Genomic DNA, 19,969 nt, shown 5'->3' with positions numbered 1-19,969 from the left:
TATCAACTAGTTTTTGTTATTTTATTTTTGTAAGTGAGTGGATCTGTCGAACTGCTATTGCAACTCACTCTTTCTGCATCCATTTTAAACAATAGGGTGCCTAATTCATTACGGTTTACAGCTCAAATAGTTCTACTACCGACTGTTGTTCGTATTGTCCTATTAGAATTCTGGTTTTGGCTAGTTATATATCTTGTTTTGATTATGTAACGTCAGGGGGCTTTTCAAGCACAAGTTTGAATACTTAACACATTGAGATTATTCGTGAAGTTATATTAGTAAGCTCTTAAAGCACAAGCTGAGTATCATGAAATTTAATTTATCTGATCAACTGTATGGAACAAATATGCACTAGCTTTTTTTTTCAATTATTCTATTAGAACATAATTTTGGTCGCCCATTTTAAGCTATTTGTAATTAACATAGTGTTTGGTAGTGTTTTTGTCCAGGTCACTGACCAGATCTCACCTAACAAATGGGAGGTGACGAAGGGATTGTTACAATTATTTCTGGGATTTTAAGACAGCCAGCCAGCTTCAAAGTATATTGATTCTTACATGTCTATAACCTGTTTTGATAATCACTGCTTAGTCTTCTGTGAGCTGTTGGCCTTTGGGAAGTAGAATTGCCGTCTTCCTTTCTTGTTCGAAGGAAGTCTGCCATTCCATTAAATTCTGGTATTAATAGCATTAATTTTCGTGTGTAGTGGTTGGGGTGTTAAGATACGCCTGGTTTTGGAGCTACACTTGATGGAGCATCGTATTGTGATGAAATTTCATTTGCTTGAGAGCTATGATGTTGAATAATTCGTACAATGAACAAGATTACTCATAAGACAATTCTTAGTTATTTTATTTTGCTGAATTCTGTGATATCGTTTCAGGGAGTCAGATCGTTACTTCGTATCCTTCTGGGCGCTGATTTTCACTCAAACGTATTCTTATGCCGTGGTATAGGCTGAGGGGGTGTGTTAAATCACAAGTATTGATAAGTTGATTACTGCGTGTACATGGCATCGTATGTCGCGCCATACGGTATACGTACAGAATAGACCCACTACTGCCGTAGTCGATGAACGAAAGCCAGTTTTTTAAAATAAAATATAGCCGATAATCGCGAAGAAACTAGTATTTACAAACATGGTTTTAGAAAAAAATATTTTGATGAGACATATGTCTGAAACTTCCTGGCAGATCTCATCCTGGAGATATATGTCTGCTAAAGTGCCTGGGAACACCGCCTAAAATATATACTTAAATAATGAATCTTCAGCTTGCGCCATTGTATCTGACCAAGAACGGCACCTACGCAATGTCCCCAACATGTTGCAAGCGCATTCGTGGTAAGAATAGTGTACTGGGAAGTTGTCAATGCATTACGTTCGAGCTAACGGATTTCGCACGTGGGCCAAACTGCTAGTGCTCGTGTTGCACGTGCTTCCGTAACCAAGGTAACCAAAGTGGTTGGTGTTTCAACAGGCACCTCCCACAGATCCATACCATGTGCAGGGAAAACGGAAAACCGTCATCCGGTAAGCCACAACGCGGACGGAAGTGTGTGTTGAGTGATCATGACAGATGGTCATTGAGCAGAATTATGATGAAATATAGGAGAACGACAGCTAGTCACTGCACAACTGTATATCGCAGTCGCGAAAACTGTCAGAAAATAAAAAAAAATAAATAAAAGAACAACAAAGGGGGACCTGCATAAGTAGCGAATTTAGTGACATCTGTAATTACAAAATCACTAATTAGTGATGGAAACGCCCATAACAGGGAAACGTGGTGTCGAAGCCGTAAATCCTGGACTATGGAACAATGGAAGGAAGTCATTTGGTCGGATGAGTCTTGTTGCACACTGTTTCCTACTTTTGGCCTAGTTTAGGTCACAAGGGTTAAACCTTATGGGGGCTAGGCAATTACCTGCGCAGCCTTATCGTGGTATCTGCGGGCCCCGTGGTTACTCTGCAAGTTCGCACTACTACTAAAAATTATGTGAGCATTTGGGCTGATCAGGTTAATTCCACGGTATACCACTAGCTCTCAAGACGACAGGGTCCCTGATCACCTAGCTCGTATCGTGTCTGACTGGTTTTGTGAGCACGAGTACGAACTGTTGCGCCTCCTCTGGCCACCACGGTCACCAGGGCGCAATATAATTGAGTCTTCGTGGTCTACTTTGGAGAGAAGGGTGCGTGATCACTGTCCACATCCATCATCGTTACGCGAACGATTCCCCTGTATACCGTACAGGCTTGTATTTCTCCATTCGGAGGCTAATAGAAGCTTTTTTAAACGCGAAAGGTTTCCCTACACCGTATTAGGCATGGGAATGCATTTTTGGTGTTCCCATATTTTTGTCCACTCTCTGCAGCAGTCAGTCTCTTTCTCTCTTCCTTTCTTTCTTTTGTTTATGTGTCAGTGGGCACACTGCAGATAGAGGAAAACCGGCCTGCACCAGCTCCATAACAAACGAGAAGTCCGGTTCGGACTACCGGGGCTAAAGTTTTATTCGCAAGTGAATACAAGGCTGTTCATTAAAACGCCAAGTTAATGTCCTCCTTCCCGCGGCGCTGCCGAACGGCCCCGCCCTGCAAATGAAACTGTTTGGCGGGCAGTGTTCCAGGTTAATGGCTCACATAAGCCGCGCCGACTGCCTATTTGTCCCCGAAAGCTTCGCTCCACTCCAGCGCCCTCCGTGCTCCGCGGTTGACCATTAGGCAACCGCTCAGCAGGCATGTATCTCGACAAAGGTCAGCCTGGACAGGCCTCACCATTACCGCAACGGCCGAGCCACCAGCAGCGCGTGTTTTGGTAATGTCAGCTATATATTAGAGGAGAACAGTCTTCGCGTAATTACGAAGTTAACAGGGATATTACGGAAGTGGGGTAATGCTCATATTTGGTATTATGACAGATCAAAGTTTCTCCCATAGATGTCGTATTTTGGTTTTCATTACAGCATCTGCTCCCATGTGCTATGTTTTCTGTGCACTGGGGTCAAAGAAAACGATAAGTTTAAATTCAAATAAGTAAGGTTATGATTTAACGCGCTTGTCATGGTATCATCTGAAACTGTGTTTCACCTTACCAGTCACGACTAACTTTAGTTCCACAACACGTTGCGGAGGTTTATATGAAATAATAACACATCGATAGGTTGTGCGTATCTTTGGCACCGTCTAGTAGCGGAACGCAAAAGCAAAATACTATTTTAGTACATGGCTCGTAGTTTTGCAGAGGCCTTCTATTGTAAGGATAAACAATGCGTTTCATTCAGAAGCAGATCTACGCTTGTTATGAAAAGCACTATCATATTCTGTAAATCAGAGTAAAAATGCTCTTGTTGTAGCACAGAAAAGTGCAATATGTACCGCTTTCAAAGATTATGACAGAAAAGTGGCAAACCGGCTGGTTCAATCCTACATCCACCTTCCTCATAAAAAATTTTGGCATGAAACATATTCACTCTCTTTTTACGCCGAACATTCCAAATCTTTTACTAGCCTGTCTTTGAACAGAAGCCTTCATGGTCAGCATCTCCGTCTCATTACCACTATCTGCATTTGTCTCCCCCCAATGGGCTCCGTTCCCTCCCATTAATTTACAGAGTATCCCACTGCCACTGTCTCCTCCCTGACTAACACTGTCTTATTTTGTCTTTCTTTCCCGTTCACATTGTTTCCACCACTCGAAAATTCTGTGGGATCCAACTTCCTTTCTCTCCTCCACCCACATATTTAAAATGTCGGTTCAAAATGTGCCCTCTCCTACATCTACGTGCTAGTGTGTAAGGGTGCAAACATATGCATGGTCTCCACTGATCTGTGCTTCTCATTTCCACTGTATCTCATTTGCTGCCACTACTACTACCTCCACCCATATGTGTTTCCCTTTCACTGCCACTGTCTCTCACTGACCATCAATACCTTCTTTCTCTTTGTCCATCCCTCTTTCTCTTTCACCAACACCACTTTCTCGCCGCGCGGGATTAGCCGAGCGCTTGTAATCTCCCCACGGAAAATTACCCTCTACCACGCAATAACTAATAATGGTCAACCAAACGATCCACATGTATTTACGTTTGAAAAGTATCTGATCAGATTTTCTAGTAATATATGCGCCGACAGCTCGTCGACGCCAAGGTATTTTTCTAGTACGTTTATTCTTTGGAACAACAGAGGTACAGAAATGTATGCTCCATGGTTATTATAGAGAGAGAGAGGAACAGCTTCGGAAGTATCGGTTGGAAGATTGTCTGATTGCTAAAGGAGATTTATTTACTCTTCTTCGCGCTAAAGCGAGCTAGGAAAGTTTGTGCCGCTAGCGTGATAGATAAAGAGAAAGAAAAACCTGTAAAAGAAAATTACATGAGACTTGGAACCAACAGAAAACGGAACATGTACGGAAATGGATTCAATATACAATTTTCCTCAGAAATAAGGTTTGTGACCATTTTATTCTAGAGTGAATGACGAATGAGTTCTCTGTCTGAACCATTGATGATTGTCTGGGCCCTGTAATTAATTGGGAAGTTTCAGCTGTGACGAAGAGAGCCTGCAATCTCTGAGTTTTTTGAAATCGTCCAAAAAGGCTTCGTCCACATCTGAAATTTTAGATCTGTCGTAAACTGAACGAATTGTTCAAACGATCGATTTTCTCAACTGAATGCAGCGCTTAATAATAATAACAAATGTAAAGATCTTTTCTAGCAAGCCAGCCGCTGAATATTAAGACGAAGGGCTCCACCAGAGATTCTACTATGCTGATTTCACGTAAATAATATATTTAAACTGTACACCGATAAAGGACAGAGAGAGAGAGAGAGAGAGAGAGAGAGAGAGAGAGAGAGAGAGAGAGAATCCTCCATTAGCATAATTGTTTCTCTGTCTTTTCACGGATCAGCCTAACTAGAAAACACGAAGCCCTGACTTTATTGTACCGATTTATGTGTGAGAGGGAAAGAGCGATAAAGGCGACAGATACACTTCTGTACAGACAAAACATTACACCAAGTTAGCGGCAAGCTGCATTCACATAGACTTTCATCATTTACAAAAGCAGAGTAGAATTCATTATAATGGCCAATCCGTGACAGGACACGTTTTTGGACGTTGTTAAAATAATTTTGTTCTCTGTTTCATGTGAACTACGACGAGACAACTTAACTTGGAAAAGAGAAGAAATACTCGCAGGCAAATTAAGTGGATCTACAAATAAAACCAGCACGCTGGGCGCAGGAAAACGGCCAGATCTATACTCTTTTATTATTGCTTGCTAGTCTTGAGGAAGTAGGCGTAGATTTGAACATTTACTAATTGTGTTCATGCCAGACGTAGTTTCATTGACCTGCCGTAGTTGCATTTACCTGTATAAGTACTATAAGAAAGTTGCCACAGAAGTATTCCTGTGTGAAGGGAGATATGTACATATTGACTGTAGAACACTTATTTGGTTTTAACTAGGGCAATGTTTCAGATGAGTCAAGCAGAGCAGAGCAACACGCAACAGCCTTCAGCTGTGAGCCCGGATAATAGTGATGTAGTAAGAAGTGTTGTAGAACCGATCGCTACAGATAGTGCAATAGAACGCCCGGTAGACACGGCTGGAGATGTAACAGCAAGTATGCAACATGGATTAGATCCATTAGTAATTATCATGAGACAGATGCAGATGATAACCGAGAGCATGAATAATATGAAAACCGACATTAATGCGAAGTTAGCCTCAGTTACCGAGGGGCAAAATTATTTGAATGCGAAATTAGCCTCAGTTACTGAGGGGCAGGAAAATCTGAAAGCTGAGATTAAGCAGCAGTTACATGACAGTTTCTCCGAATTAGAGCAGCGGATAGAGGCGAAGACAAAGGAACTTAAAGATCAGGCCGAAGAGACGGAACGAAAATTAACTGCACAAATAGAATTGGTTAAAGCTCAATGTGAGGAATCTACTCAACGCGTACGTGTATAAATGGAGTATGTGGCTATTAAGATAGATACCGTACGGGAACAGGTGGAAATGGTTCCGCAATTAGTACAAAAGCAAGATGCCATGTCATGTGCAATTGCGCAACTTCCTGAATTGGCACGTACGCAGACGAACCTAAAGGAAAGTGTTGAACATCTGACCGAACGTCAAGACGTTATAGACCACCAAATTAATGTATTAACGGGTAAATTATCCGAAATCACATTAGAAAACAAAAGGCTAATGTGTGAAAACGTTGAGCAAAATGTTAAAGCAGCATTCCAGAGTCTATGCGGCAAACAGGAAGAGAATTTGTTTGCGAAAGGACTTGAGGAAGTGCGACAGCAGTTAGGTGCTGATTTCGAGCATTGGAAACAAGCGATAGAAAAGTCGATACGCGTTTCACAACAAGGCTCAGAACAAATGAATACCGGCCAGCAGCAGAAGTTGGCAGCGTCTGTAGAGCCAGTTACTGCACATTCGCACACGATACCGACTTGTGTGAGTAACTCGAATATTAAATTGCCACGAGCTAGTTGTTCGCGTGAAGTTTTATCTGACGGAGATTACGAAAGCCTTTGCAATGCCGAAGAAAAAATGATAAAGCATCGGCAATTCCAGATTTTTAACACTGACAAAAGGGGGGTCCATCCGATTGTTTTTATCCGAAGTTTTAGAGGAGTGCTACCCAGAAATTGGTCGGAGTGGCAGAAAATCAGTTTCGTGACTGGGTATATACAAGGTTCGGGGGCGATCTGGGCCTCGGACATGACTTCTGTTTGCTCGACATATGACGATTTTGAGAAAGCGTTTATAGCAAAATTCTGGTCAGAAGGGGTACAGGAACGCCTAAGGCTGGAGGTGCTCTACCCAGAGCCTTTCTCTTTTTCAAAAGGAAGCCTTAGGAAGTATTTTGAAAAATATATAAACAAAACTAGATATTGGGACAGACCTATGCCTTTGCCAGACATAATAAACATACTTAAGGCAAGATTACCAACTAACATCCAGAATCAATTAATTTACGGGAACGATAAAGACTTGGAGTCGTTCCTCACGACGTTAGATCATATAGACATTATAGAAGAGAGCAACCAGAAAGCCCGTAACAACAGATTCCAATATAGGGAGATAGAACCTCCGCCAAATGGTAGGCAAGGGAACGCACAGAGATCGATAAATAGTGGAGAAACCCCTCAAAATCTCAATAATAATATCGGCAATAGTTTTGCGAGGGGCTATCCAAGGAACAACAGGAACGGGAAACGATACAATCCCGTATGGGGGAACGAAAGGAATTTCAGACCGCAAGCCTGGAACAATAACAGTAATAGAAAGTGGAATCAACCGGGGGGAATAGATTCAAATAACCAACATCAGTGGGGACGGACATCTACGAATCAACCGGTAATTACCGAAGTGACGGACGATGTCAACCACCAGGCGAATCAAAATCCAACAAACTTGTAAGGACCCACTCGTGCCCCGGAGGAGCGGTCAACAATTGGTCGAGGGGCAACAGGATATGTGTACCCATGCTAACGTATAATGATGGACGATTACTGGCAGAAGAATTGACCGAGGACTTAGAACTCCAAGATGAGGATAAGGAACAGGTGGCAGTAGCCGAAGTGCAAGTCATTTTGGAGACTGTACCTATAGTGGCGGTTTTGGACACAGCTGCAACCACGAATGTTATTTCGGAGGCTCTATTCAACAAGATCAGAAATATAAGACGAGTACCAATTTTTCCAGTTCAAAATTGCAGAATAATAGGCGCCGTTGGGGCTAGATCGGCTAATGTAAAAGTGCAGTCACTACTTAGTGTAGAAGTCGGAAATGTAGCAATATTAAGCACATTCCTTGTTGTAAAAAATTTGGTGGTAGACTGCATTATAGGAGTCGACAGCCTACGTCAATACGGATGCAGAATAGATTTTAAAACAGGAAAAATTTGGTTAAATGTAAATAAACAAGAAATTGAGTTGGACTGGTTGAAAAAGGAAAGCCTTACCAGAAAATATAATAGTGGGATCAGTGTGCAAGTAATCAGGACTGCACAAAATTCTAAACAGCACGTAAATAATGAGTTCCAAGTCAAAGGAGACTTCGGTCAATTAGTGTATGAGAAGTTAAAGGAATCCGACTGCATTATTGAAGAGCAGAAGAAGCAGCTCAAAGAATTATTATTAGTGTATGAAAACGTGTTTGACGAAAGGTCAGGAGTTATTAAGGGATACATATGCCATCTCTACGTTAAGCCACACGAAACGTATTGTAGAACTTTCTATCCTGTTCCCTGGAGGTTAAAGGCTCAAGTTCAAAAAGAAATAGATCGCATGTTGAAATGGGGTTTGATCGAACCCTCTACAAGCTCATACTGCTCCCCATTGTTGGTCGGGCCAAAAGCAAAATGAACGCTCGTAAAAAACATAACAATAAACTGTGTGTGTAGTGATAGAAACCTTTAAATTGAAATAGTTAATCAGTGACATAGAGTATAGAAATAGTGACTAACTATTATTATCGAGTGTTGTAAAGAAGATAGTGGAGATAGGGTTCACCTGTGGTTTGGGTGAACATAGAACTTTAGCATTGCTAATGTCATCAAGAATGATTAAGGATCTAACTGACCTTCAAGAAGAATGAAATGTTTCCCGCAAATGACGCGGAATAATCAAAAGAGGTTCCGAGTGAATATTTATATATAATCTCATGTGAACGCTTACATGTGTAAACGTGTGAAGGGATGTGTTGTGGTAGTGAATCGTGAGTGACGGTTAACGCCGCAAAGATAATTTCCCGCGCAAAACAGTTGACGTCGGCGCGAGAATTAAAATCGATATAGACGATACAGATATGCTTTGTAAGAGACTCGCACCAAACGCGAGAATAAACTGATTCATGTTGAACTCTACAAGGAATAGGTGTTATAATTAGAAGTTAAGAGTTTTTAATTTATTAATGAATGATTAAAGAAAGTAATATTCATAGATTCAGTAGTAATTTAATGGTTCGTGTTCGTTTGGGAATTTTGTGTGAAAAATCCATTTCCATATATGAGCATGGATGAACACCGTATGAATCAGAGAGTAATTGAAAGAAGCGAATCCGCATTCCTCAATGCTAATAACTTTTACATTTCAGCACTGAAGCGAAGAAATATATGTATTTAGAATAAAAAGTTTTGAGTATAGCTAAATTATATGACTTATCAAGGAAATATGGATGATGTCTTGGTATAAAATGAACTACACTTTCCATTATTCGATGATTTGAATCCAAAATCTATAGTAAGTTACATGAATCCTTTAAATTACGAAGAACAAATCAGTGATAGAAAATGTGTTAGAACTTCTGGACTTATAAGCACAAGTGGGGAGGCAAAGTCAAAAGGAGTATTCAAAAGGGAGTAAATCGGATGATGCTTTTGGCAACATCATTAGTTAATGGTTGAATTCCTTGAAGTACGTCGTAACAAAAAGGATCCATGAAGCCATAAGGATTTTGCTTTCAAAAAGGAGAATCTTGGACGGTGCAACCTAATCAGTTCTCTTACAGGAAGAGTTTTCCTTTTGGTCATTGCTAATTCTTTTGGAATGAATGTTGCATGTGAATTCGAGTATCCCTGTTCCTTCTACTCTTCCCATTGTGGGCCGCGTAGAAGATCAACTACAGAGGGGGCCGCGTAGAAGACCGACTACAAATGTGGACGTCGGGGACATGCAAGACCCGGGGGAGTTTAGCACCGCAAGATAATGTACCAGGAGCAAGATTGTAAAACGAGAATTCACGTTACTTATTGTAAAACGTTTTTTTTGCTAGAGGCACAAACCACTCTTCTCCAAATCGTGATACAAATTGATCCCTGTCTTTCCTTTAGAGATCTATTTCAAAATTATATATTTTTTTCTTCTATAGGCTTTCCTATCTTCTACGTACCGTAGGCTGGGGGTCTAGGCTTAAGAGGTTTTCCAAGGTTTCCCTGTTTAAGAAAGTTCCCGAATGGGTAGACCCTGACATCAGTTCATGAAAGATCATCTTCCTTGGTTGTGCACAGCAAATATAATACCTAGACGCACGTAAAAGCAATACAGCCATGGTACCGGTCTCTTCATTTCTTCTGTCTTCAACATTTCTTTTCTTCGTCTGTCTCAAATATAATATTCTTTTTCAGTCGGAGGACTGACAATCATCACTTCCGGGTTATCCACGCTAATAGATAGCTCGCGAAGTGTGTTCGGTGAATCAAAATTGAGCTCACAAACTTCGCTCGCTGCGAGGGGCATTGTAATCTCCCCACGGAAAATTACCCTCTACCACGCAATAATTAATAATGGTCAACCAAACGATCCACATGTATTTACGTTTGAAAAGTATCTGATCAGATTTTCTAGTAATATATGCGCCGACAGCTCGTCGACGCCAAGGTATTTTTCTAGTACGTTTATTCTTTGGAACAACAGAGGTACAGAAATGTATGCTCCATGGTTATTATAGAGAGAGAGAGAGGAACAGCTTCGGAAGTATCGGTTGGAAGATTGTCGGATTGCTAAAGGAGATTTATTTACTCTTCTTCGCGCTAAAGCGAGCTAGGAAAGTTTGTGCCGGTAGCGTGATAGATAAAGAGAAAGAAAAAACTGTAAAAGAAAATTACATGAGACTTGGAACCAACAGAAAACGGAACATGTACGGAAATGGATTCAATATACAATTTTCCTCAGAAATAAGGTTTGTGACCATTTTATTCTAGAGTGAATGACAAATGAGTTCTCTGTCTGAACCATTGATGATTGTCTGGGCCCTGTAATTAATTGGGAAGTTTCAGCTGTGACGAAGAGAGCCTGCAATCTCTGAGTTTTTTGAAATCGTCCAAAAAGGCTTCGTCCACATCTGAAATTTTAGATCTGTCGTAAACTGAACGAATTGTTCAAACGATCGATTTTCCCAACTGAATGCAGCGCTTAATAATAATAACAAATGTAAAGATCTTTTCTAGCAAGCCAGCCGCTGAATATTAAGACGAAGGGCTCCACCAGAGATTCTACTATGCTGATTTCACGTAAATAATATATTTAAACTGTACACAGATAAAGGACAGAGAGAGAGAGAGAGAGAGAGAGAGAGAGAGAGAGAGAATCCTCCATTAGCATAATTGTTTCTCTGTCTTTTCACGGATCAGACTAACTAGGAAACACGAAGCCCTGACTTTATTGTACCGATTTATGTGTGAGAGGGAAAGAGCGATAAAGGCGACAGATACACTTCTATACAGACAAAACATTACACCAAGTTAGCGGCAAGCTGCAGTGTCACATAGACTTTCATCATTTACAAAAGCAGAGTAGAATTCATTATACGCTCTAGGGAGCTTAGTCATGAACTGTGCGGCTGGTCCCGGCGGAGGTTCGAGTCCTCCCTCGCTCATGGATGTGTGTGTGTTTGTCCTTAGAATAATTTAAGTTAAGTAGTGTGTAAGCTTAGGGACAGATGATCTTAGCAGTTAAGTCCCATAAGATTTCACACACATTTGAACCACTTTCTCTCTCGCACGATCACTTTCTCTCACTTTCTCTCCAACCGCCGCAGTTCCGCCTTTCTTCTACCGTCACTGTCTCTCTCCTACTGTGTTTCAACACAAAAAAGCGCTCGTGAGAATTTTTGGCGAGGAAAGAGGGATGACGTTTGAGGCAGCTGGTTCCCATCTTTTCTATCTGCGTCTTTTAAAGAGGAACATACTGTCCTTTTCGGTGCTCCGACAGGAGTTTATTTCAAGTGGTTCCCTGCTTTGCTCTGTTATAGCATAATGTGGTGCTTATATAAAACGAATTGATAGGTCTGTAAAGTTTTGTCATATACTTCGGCACATTTATATAATTTGACACATATATACAACAAATAAGTATGCTTAATATTAGCGTAACAAAAAATCGTGTACTGTACGTTTTCCTGAATAATTTGCCAACAGACCGGAATTCATCCAAAACGCCCGCATTATGATTTGTATCTTAAAAGAGTACACTGTGATTAAAAACATTCTACTGGATTTGCAGTCTTTTCATTTATATTTAATTTTTGGCAGACATTTTAAGTTATTTTTAGGCATGTGAAGATCTATTTTTGCTCATTTTTTGTCAATGAAGTACCACGATGGATATATTTGTATAGGCATAAAGTGCCAGTTTCACAGGACAGCAAGTTTTATTTATAAGAAAGTGCAGCCTAAAACATAGTTTGATGACCTAAGAAGCATTGTGACGGTCCTAAAAATGTTGCAATGTCTTCACTAAGTCAGTTAGAACGACATTTACGTCTCAGACTAGATATTATGTGCACATTTCACGTACGTAAGAATGGTAAGTTAGAAGCTCTGGATACTGGTGACGGATAATGACATGGAAAAAAGTGTCGTTTTAATAACATATTGTAAAAATTTAGATGGTTTACCATGACTAGAAATTATAGAAGTGGCCGTATCTACGAGCGATATTTTCCGTAACCAAAAAGTCGTGGATTGTCGGGTGTATCTTGATAATGGATACAGATTATCGAAAAGGGAAAATGGCGTTTCTAGATGAATGTCTACAGACTGTGTAGTTACGAGATGATCTCGTAGGTATTTAGATAATTGTAGTTCATGGAGCAAAAACGTCAGAAATCGGTGTTTACTGTTTTATGAATAAGTTCAGTAACTTTCAGCCTGTGAATCTCGTTAATGGGTAATGATAGCAAAAAGGTTTCGATGCTCCGAGAGAATGTGATCTTAAGGACGTTTGGTAAAAATGTCGACGATTCACCATGATTAGAAATTATTTTTCAGTATTTTCTCAAGAGCCGACCGTGAATAAATGGTGCCTTTAGAAGCCGCGTTAGGTCCATCCCAGACAACACCTAAACACCTAAAGCAAAAGAATGAATTGATTTGCCCAATTTGCCTTGGCTGAAAGAAGCATGTGATGTTTAAATTTTGACCATGTACTGTAGGATAGCTACAGTTTGTCCGACAATTATGCAAATGATCGCTTGGGCAATGGCTATCCGGAACAGCTTATCCCTTACCTCTGTGATCTATAGAAAATGAGATAGAACCTCCTGAAAAATCGCATTTTCGCAGCAGCTGTTTAGAATATAGTGGTACCGTTGGCCGTTGTGGCCTAGTGGTTCTAGGCGCTTCAGTCTGGAACCGCGCTGCTGCTACGGCCGCAGGTCGAATCCTGTCTCGGGCATGGATATGTTTGATGTCCGTGGTTCAGGTCTAAAAAAATCGATTTTCGGTTTTCATCACATTTCGATAGATTAAGGTTTTATTCGAGTACTCTGAAAAAGGATTTTGCTGAAAAAAATTTTTTCGAGCTTTAAAGGGCATTTTCCTACCACGTGTGTTTATGTGGCACGCCCACTTTTCTGTCACCCACGTCTCTGCATATATTACAGATCTTTATATTTCCTATATTGCACGTTAGGGATTTTTTTTTACTCCCGAATGTGTTGGCTATCCTTGGAATGCAACGGTCCGTATTTCTTTGTTCCTGATGTTTGTAAACAAGACGCTTTAAAACACGGGGTTAGTTTCGTTCAAGTATGATTGCGAGTAGTTTTTATAGAAAACTTGCAGGTATACTACGGTCATGCAGTTAAGAGAAATAAAGAAAATCTGGAGGCAATGAAGAGAGATGTTTGTGCCGCATTCTTCCGTAAGTCCTCCACTGACGATAAGCCATGTCATGGATTGTGTCCATCAGGAGAAAATTAGTGGTGCAAATACAATAAGGCTCAGGCAACTGGAGAATCTTATTCTCCCAAGCATTCTCTTCTTGCTGCTGTTACTACAGCAATTGAACCTATTTTCTGAGACTTGGCTCATCCTGACCTTCTAAGCAAATGTCTGCATGAGCAGACACAGAACTCATATAAATGTTTCAACAGTATAACTTGGAACCGCCTTACTAAAACTGTATTTGTAGGCATGCATACAACAAAACTACGAGTTCATGATGCTGTTATTACATTCAATTGTGGTAATATTGGAAAGTGTTGGCTACTTAAAAAGCTGGGTATTAATCCTGGTGAAAATATGATCACAGGACTGCAACACTGCGATAAAATGAGGATAGCCGACACAAACAGGAGTGTATCTACTATGGCCAAGAAAGCTAGACAAACATCCAGGAAGGTGAAAAAGAAGCTGTAAGACCTGCCAGAGGTCAAAGAAGGGCCATTATATGCAGCAGGACAGTTTTAATTAACTGTAAGTAAAAAATTTGAGCAGTTTTTCCTTTAAAGTCAATTTCCCGCAAATTAAAATTTTCAGTACATATGCCCCATTAAATCAGAAACTATCGTAGATAAATGAATGAAATTTTCAGAGACTCTGCATAACATAAAAAGCCAACTCTAGTACTACATATTTCCCCATTAGGAAGTTCACAAAAATATTTTCTGCAGAAAAGACTTAACATTTTTTGTTAATAAATTTTAAAAAGTATTTCTTAAAAACTATAAAATAGATAAAGTAGATTTTAGTACAGTTGACTCTATTAGCACCATGTAACATACAGTAAAAATATTAAGGTCCTGAATCAAATAGTTTTTACAGAAATGGGTAAAAACATTCTTGCCTAAATTAACATGGGTTAGATAGGCAGGGTGTGGTCCCCTGTAGCTCTAAGTCTAAGGGGCTGATGACCTCAGATGTTAAGTGCCATAGTGCTTAGAGTTGTCAAAAAATTGCCATATTGTTACCGTGCACATGTAACTTGCGACTGGATTGACGATTTATTGATAGGGAAAACGCTGCATGCTATCTTGGCTGGTGAGTCATGGACAGATGAAGAATAAAATTTAGGTGTTCCACTGAGAAGTGTGTTGGCCGCTTGGTATTCATGTTTATGTTAATGACTTTGCAGACAACATTAACAGTTATGTCAAATACTTCGCAGAAGATGAGATTCTGTGACGAAGTACTGTCTGAAAAATGTTTCACAATCATTTCCTTATTTGAAATGAGCAGCACACAGCGGCTTTGACTCATTGTTGCGTGGTTTTCAGCGCAATCAAAAGTGCTAGACTTAACGGTTTTTTGTTTTCATTTTTTTTTCAAAGGTTAGTTTGGTAGCGGTCACACAGTGAGCAAGAGAGGAGCGCACGTTCGCCGTTGCGGCCTACTTCTCGAATGGATGTTTGGTCATCAGAACTCAGCGTGCATTCAGGAAACAATTCAATATCGCACCTGCAGGTCGTGTTCCTGATGACAAATCAATTGTTATGTGGGTAGACACCTTTATGGATACTGGAAGTGTGCAGAAAAAGAAACCAGGACCTTCAAGAACCACCAGAACCCCTGAAAACATCGAGAGGGTAAGGATGTTGATTTTGAATTGGTTCAAATGGTTCAAATGGCTCTGAGCACTATGGGACTTAACTAATGTGGTCATCAGTCCCCTAGAACTTAGAACTACTTAAACCTAACTAACCTAAGGACATTACACACATCCATGCCCGAGGCAGGATTCGAACCTGCGACCGTAACCGTCGCGCGGTTCCGGACTGCGCGCCTAGAACCGCTAGACCACCGCGGCCGGCGATTTTGAATTCCCCCAAGCTACACTACGTGATCAAAAGTATCCGGACGTCCGGCTGAAAATGACTTACAAGTTCGTGGCGCCCTCCATCGGTAATGCTGGAATTCAGTACGGTGTTGGCTCACCCTTAGCCTTGATGACAGCCTCCACTCTCGCAGGCATACATTAAATCAGGTGCTGGAAGGTTTCTTGGGGAATGGCAGACCATTCTTCACGGACTGTTGCGATGAGGAGAGGTATCGATGTCGGTCGCTGAGGCATGGCAAGAAATCCCAAAGGGGTTCTATAGGATTCAGATCAGGAATTTGTGCAGGACGATCAATTACAGGGATGTTACTGTCTTGTAACCACTCCGCCATAGGCCGTGCATTATGAGCAGGTGCTCGATCATTTTGAAAGATGTACGCACCATCCGAATCGCTGTTCATCAGTGGAAAGCAAGAAAGTGCTTAAAACATCATTGTAGTTCTGTACTGTGATAGGCCACGCAAAACAACAAGGGGTACAAGCCCCCTCCATGGAAAACACGACCACACCATAACATCACAGCTTCCGAATTTTACTCTTGGCACTATACACGCTAGCAGATGACTTTCACCGGGCATTCGCCATACCCACATCCTGCCATCGGATCGCCACATTGTGTACTGCGATTCGTCACTCCACACAAAATTTTCCCACTGTTCAATAGTCTAATGTGTACGTTCCTTGTACCAAGCGAGGCGTAGTTTGGATTTACCGATGTGATGTGTGGCTTATGAGTAGCTGCTCGACCGTGAAATCCAAGTTTTCTCGCCTCCCGCCTAACTGTCATTGTAGTTGCAGTGGATTCTGATGCAGTTTGGAATTCCTGTGTGTTGGTTTGGATAGCTGTTTGCCTATTACACATTACGACCCTCTTCAACTGTCAGCGGTCTCTGTCAGTCAGCTGACGAGGTCGGCCTGAACGCTTTTGTGCTGTATGTGTGTCTTTACGTTTCCACTTCACTATCACATCTGAAACAGTGGACCTAGGGATGTTTAGGAGTGTGGAAATCTCGCGTAAAGACGTATGACACAAGTGACACCGAATCACCTGACCACGTTCAAGTCCGTGAGTTCCGCAGTGCGCCCTACTCTGCTCTCTCATGATGCCTAATGACTACTGAGGTCGCTGATATGGAGTGCGTGGCAGTAGGTGGCAGAACAATGCACTTACTATGAAAAATGTGTGTTTTGGTGGTGTCCGGATACTTTTGATCACATAGTGAATCTTCACGCAAACATGCAGCAGCCCTTGCAATTTCTGAATGCAGTCAGACGAATTCTTCATGAAGAGCTGAAATTTCATCCGTATAAACTGTCAGTGGTGCACACACTTCATCCACGTCATTTTGTTTCACGAAAAAAAGCATGCGAATCCTCGATCGATGAGATGCCTCAGGACGCCTTAGTGTTCTGTAGCGACGAGGCACATTTTCATTTGCCTGGCTGCGTGAATAAACAAAATATATGGTATTGGAGTGAAACGAACCCCCGAGAACTTCACGAGCAGCGCCTGCATGCAGAACGTGTGACTGTTTACAGTGCACTATCTAAAGTTGGCATATTGGCCCATGGTTTTTCGAAGAGAACGGTAAGGCAGCGACAGTCACTTCTGAGCATTATGTTCAGATGACTGAACAGTTTTTTCATCCAGATCTTGTGGAAATGGATGTGGGTGATGTTTGTTTCCAACAAGCTGGCGCCGCAGCCCACACGGCACGAACATCGATGACCATGTTGTGCGAACGCTTCCCCGATCGTATCATCTGCAGAGGGTCGATCTCCAGTGGCCAGCACTCTCGCCAGATTTAGGTCCATGCGAGTTTTTCCTTAGGAGCTATCTGAAATCCTAGGTGTATAGCAGTCGTCCGCAGGCCCTGGCTGTGCTGCAGAACAATGTTCGTGTTGCTGTTGCCAACATCTACAGAGACATCTTGGGAAAAATGGTCCGAAACTTCCGATTTAGATTCTCCAAATGGATTGGGCAGACCAGAGGTCACCTTCAAGATATCATTTTCAAAAGTTAATGGAACAAAACTTTACATGTTACTCATTGTAAAGAAAAAATAATTAAATTGATGTCTCCAATACTTTCTGATTTATCATGTTTTTAATTAAGGGAGTTCCTGCGGCACACCCTGTATTTTAACAAGGTTTGAATGTGGTACAAAGACTGGCAGATTCCTTAGTGATCAGCAGTTTAAAATTATGCATTCCACAGAACAAGAATTCGTAACAATCTATGACTACAATACCAACGAGATGTGATTGGAATAGCTGAATTTTTGCTAATACCTGTGTGTAGCAGTTTACAGAGACGCGAAATGAAACGATTACATAGACTCAGTCGTAGGTAACCCAGGTGGCAGACTTCGGTTCGTTGTTAGAATACAAGGAAATGCCATCAATATACAAAGATCACTTAGAATACGTGTGATCCATCACAGAATGTTGCTGAAGTGCGCGGTACCTGCACTAAATAGCACTCAAAAGAGATATTGAACTTTTCCAGAGAATGTACTACAATCCCCAATGTATCACCCGTGTAGGGACCATGAGAACAAGATCAGATTAACTGTAGCATGTACAAGTGCGTTTAAAAATAGAACACTAAAAGGGTGAAATGTTAGATTGCTACTAAGCGATAACGTATTACTCCAAATTTATTCAAAGTGTAAGGTGCCAGGACATGGGCACTTACACATTAGCTCACCAACGTTAGTATTAACAATAAAGGGACTGGAAAGGGCATCATATCTTGACTCTGTTGATTTATGAGAAATATGAGGCACTCTCGAGCATGTCTGCATGATTGAGTCACTAACTTAAAGCGTTGGTGAAAAGTGTCAGAAGTTGAGAATTGTGGAATATAAAGTCTGCAGCTGGCCGTAGCTCACCGGGCCGCCGTGGGCGGCAGGTAGCGGTCACCGGAAACGCGGGACAATACGGCGATTTTGGGGATAGCCCGGCATCCGGAGCCACCTGTGCTGGGCAACACGTGGCGAAGACTGGAATTTCGTTTGCCTAGGGGCGATATGACCTACTCGATCATTGAGTAGATCTCAGAAATGTCGTTGGAGGGATTTCGGCGATGATAGAGCGTTCGACATTGGCCGAAACTGAGTATTCTTCCGCCGCATTTTCGTACCTGTGGGAGACGGGAGAATTGTGGAGAGAGAGGACTTCGCCTTCAGCCTTCGAGCGGTACGGACTTGGAGACGGCGTATTGGCCATCGTCTTCGAAGGGAGATGTACGGTCTGTATCGCAGCACTGCACCAACGCGTGTTCCGTGCAGAGTTCTGCGGTTAGAGCTTTTTGTGCGCTCAGAAGCGAGATTTTCATCAACGCTTAACCACTTCCAACAACTTACCTAATATTCTTGATCTGGTAGTTATCCTTGCGAGATGCCGAGTATTTATCAACGCAGCTGCCGGTAATAGGGGCGCGTAATTGCAAATTGTTAATGTGTCATGTTCAGGAGTGTGTTGGTGGACAAAGAAATTAACATTTTTCTGTAAATTTTGTCAGTTGTGGGGAATATCAAATTGAAATGCTAATATTAAAATCGAATTATCGACATGTAGTCTAGTCACTGCACAGCTTGCCCAGACGAGAAGGAAAGAACGTTTTCGGTCTTCTATGTCAGCGACGGACAAATAAGCTTACGAAAGAAGTTGTGTTTTATCGGTTATGTGTTAGTTAATTACAATTATTAGAACTCTAATTGTAAATTACATACGAAATTAAGTACAAAATGTCCTGTTTTACCCTACTGAAATTGTAGGTGTTACTAGGGTTATAAATCTAGGAGTAAACAATCTCTCTTTCCGCGCTTCATACATGAGTGGAAAGCGAGGAATTCCTGATATCTGGAAAAATAGAAGATTCCTCTGCTATGCACTTCAAAGTGGATTGGATAGTGGTGATGTAGATAAAGATATAGCTGTAGGAGTATAGATCTAAACATCACATAAAGTTTGCTAACAATGTTTAATGAGAAAATAAAATATCTATTATGTAAAATGAATGGATGAAAATGGGGAAGAAATGGCTTTAAATATTTTTGTTATTTACTCTTTCAGTACGAACTTTGTTGTAGAACCCCTTTTTTTACGTGTGGTAATAAAAATTCATTTAGACAGAATTAAGCACATTTAAAATTACGTGAACTTTAGCAACCCTCCCATGCTGGTAAATTCAAACTATCTGATTAATAACATTAAGGACTTTGAAAAATATTTAAATTAAATTTTTTACGTATTTCGGCCTTGGCACATATTTTCTAGATGCAATGGGTTTTTAAATATTTACTGAATTCTTTCCCGGCGTTAGCTATGGAACACAAGACTGTCTCTGTTACCATAAAATGGTTAAATATTGCCAAGCCGACCTGA

The sequence above is a fragment of the Schistocerca serialis genome, chromosome 2 (assembly GCF_023864345.2).
Source record: "Schistocerca serialis cubense isolate TAMUIC-IGC-003099 chromosome 2, iqSchSeri2.2, whole genome shotgun sequence".
Lineage (NCBI taxonomy): Eukaryota > Metazoa > Arthropoda > Insecta > Orthoptera > Acrididae > Schistocerca > Schistocerca serialis.
The sequence above is the reverse complement of the archived record's forward strand: the minus strand, read 5'-3'. Positions refer to the sequence as shown.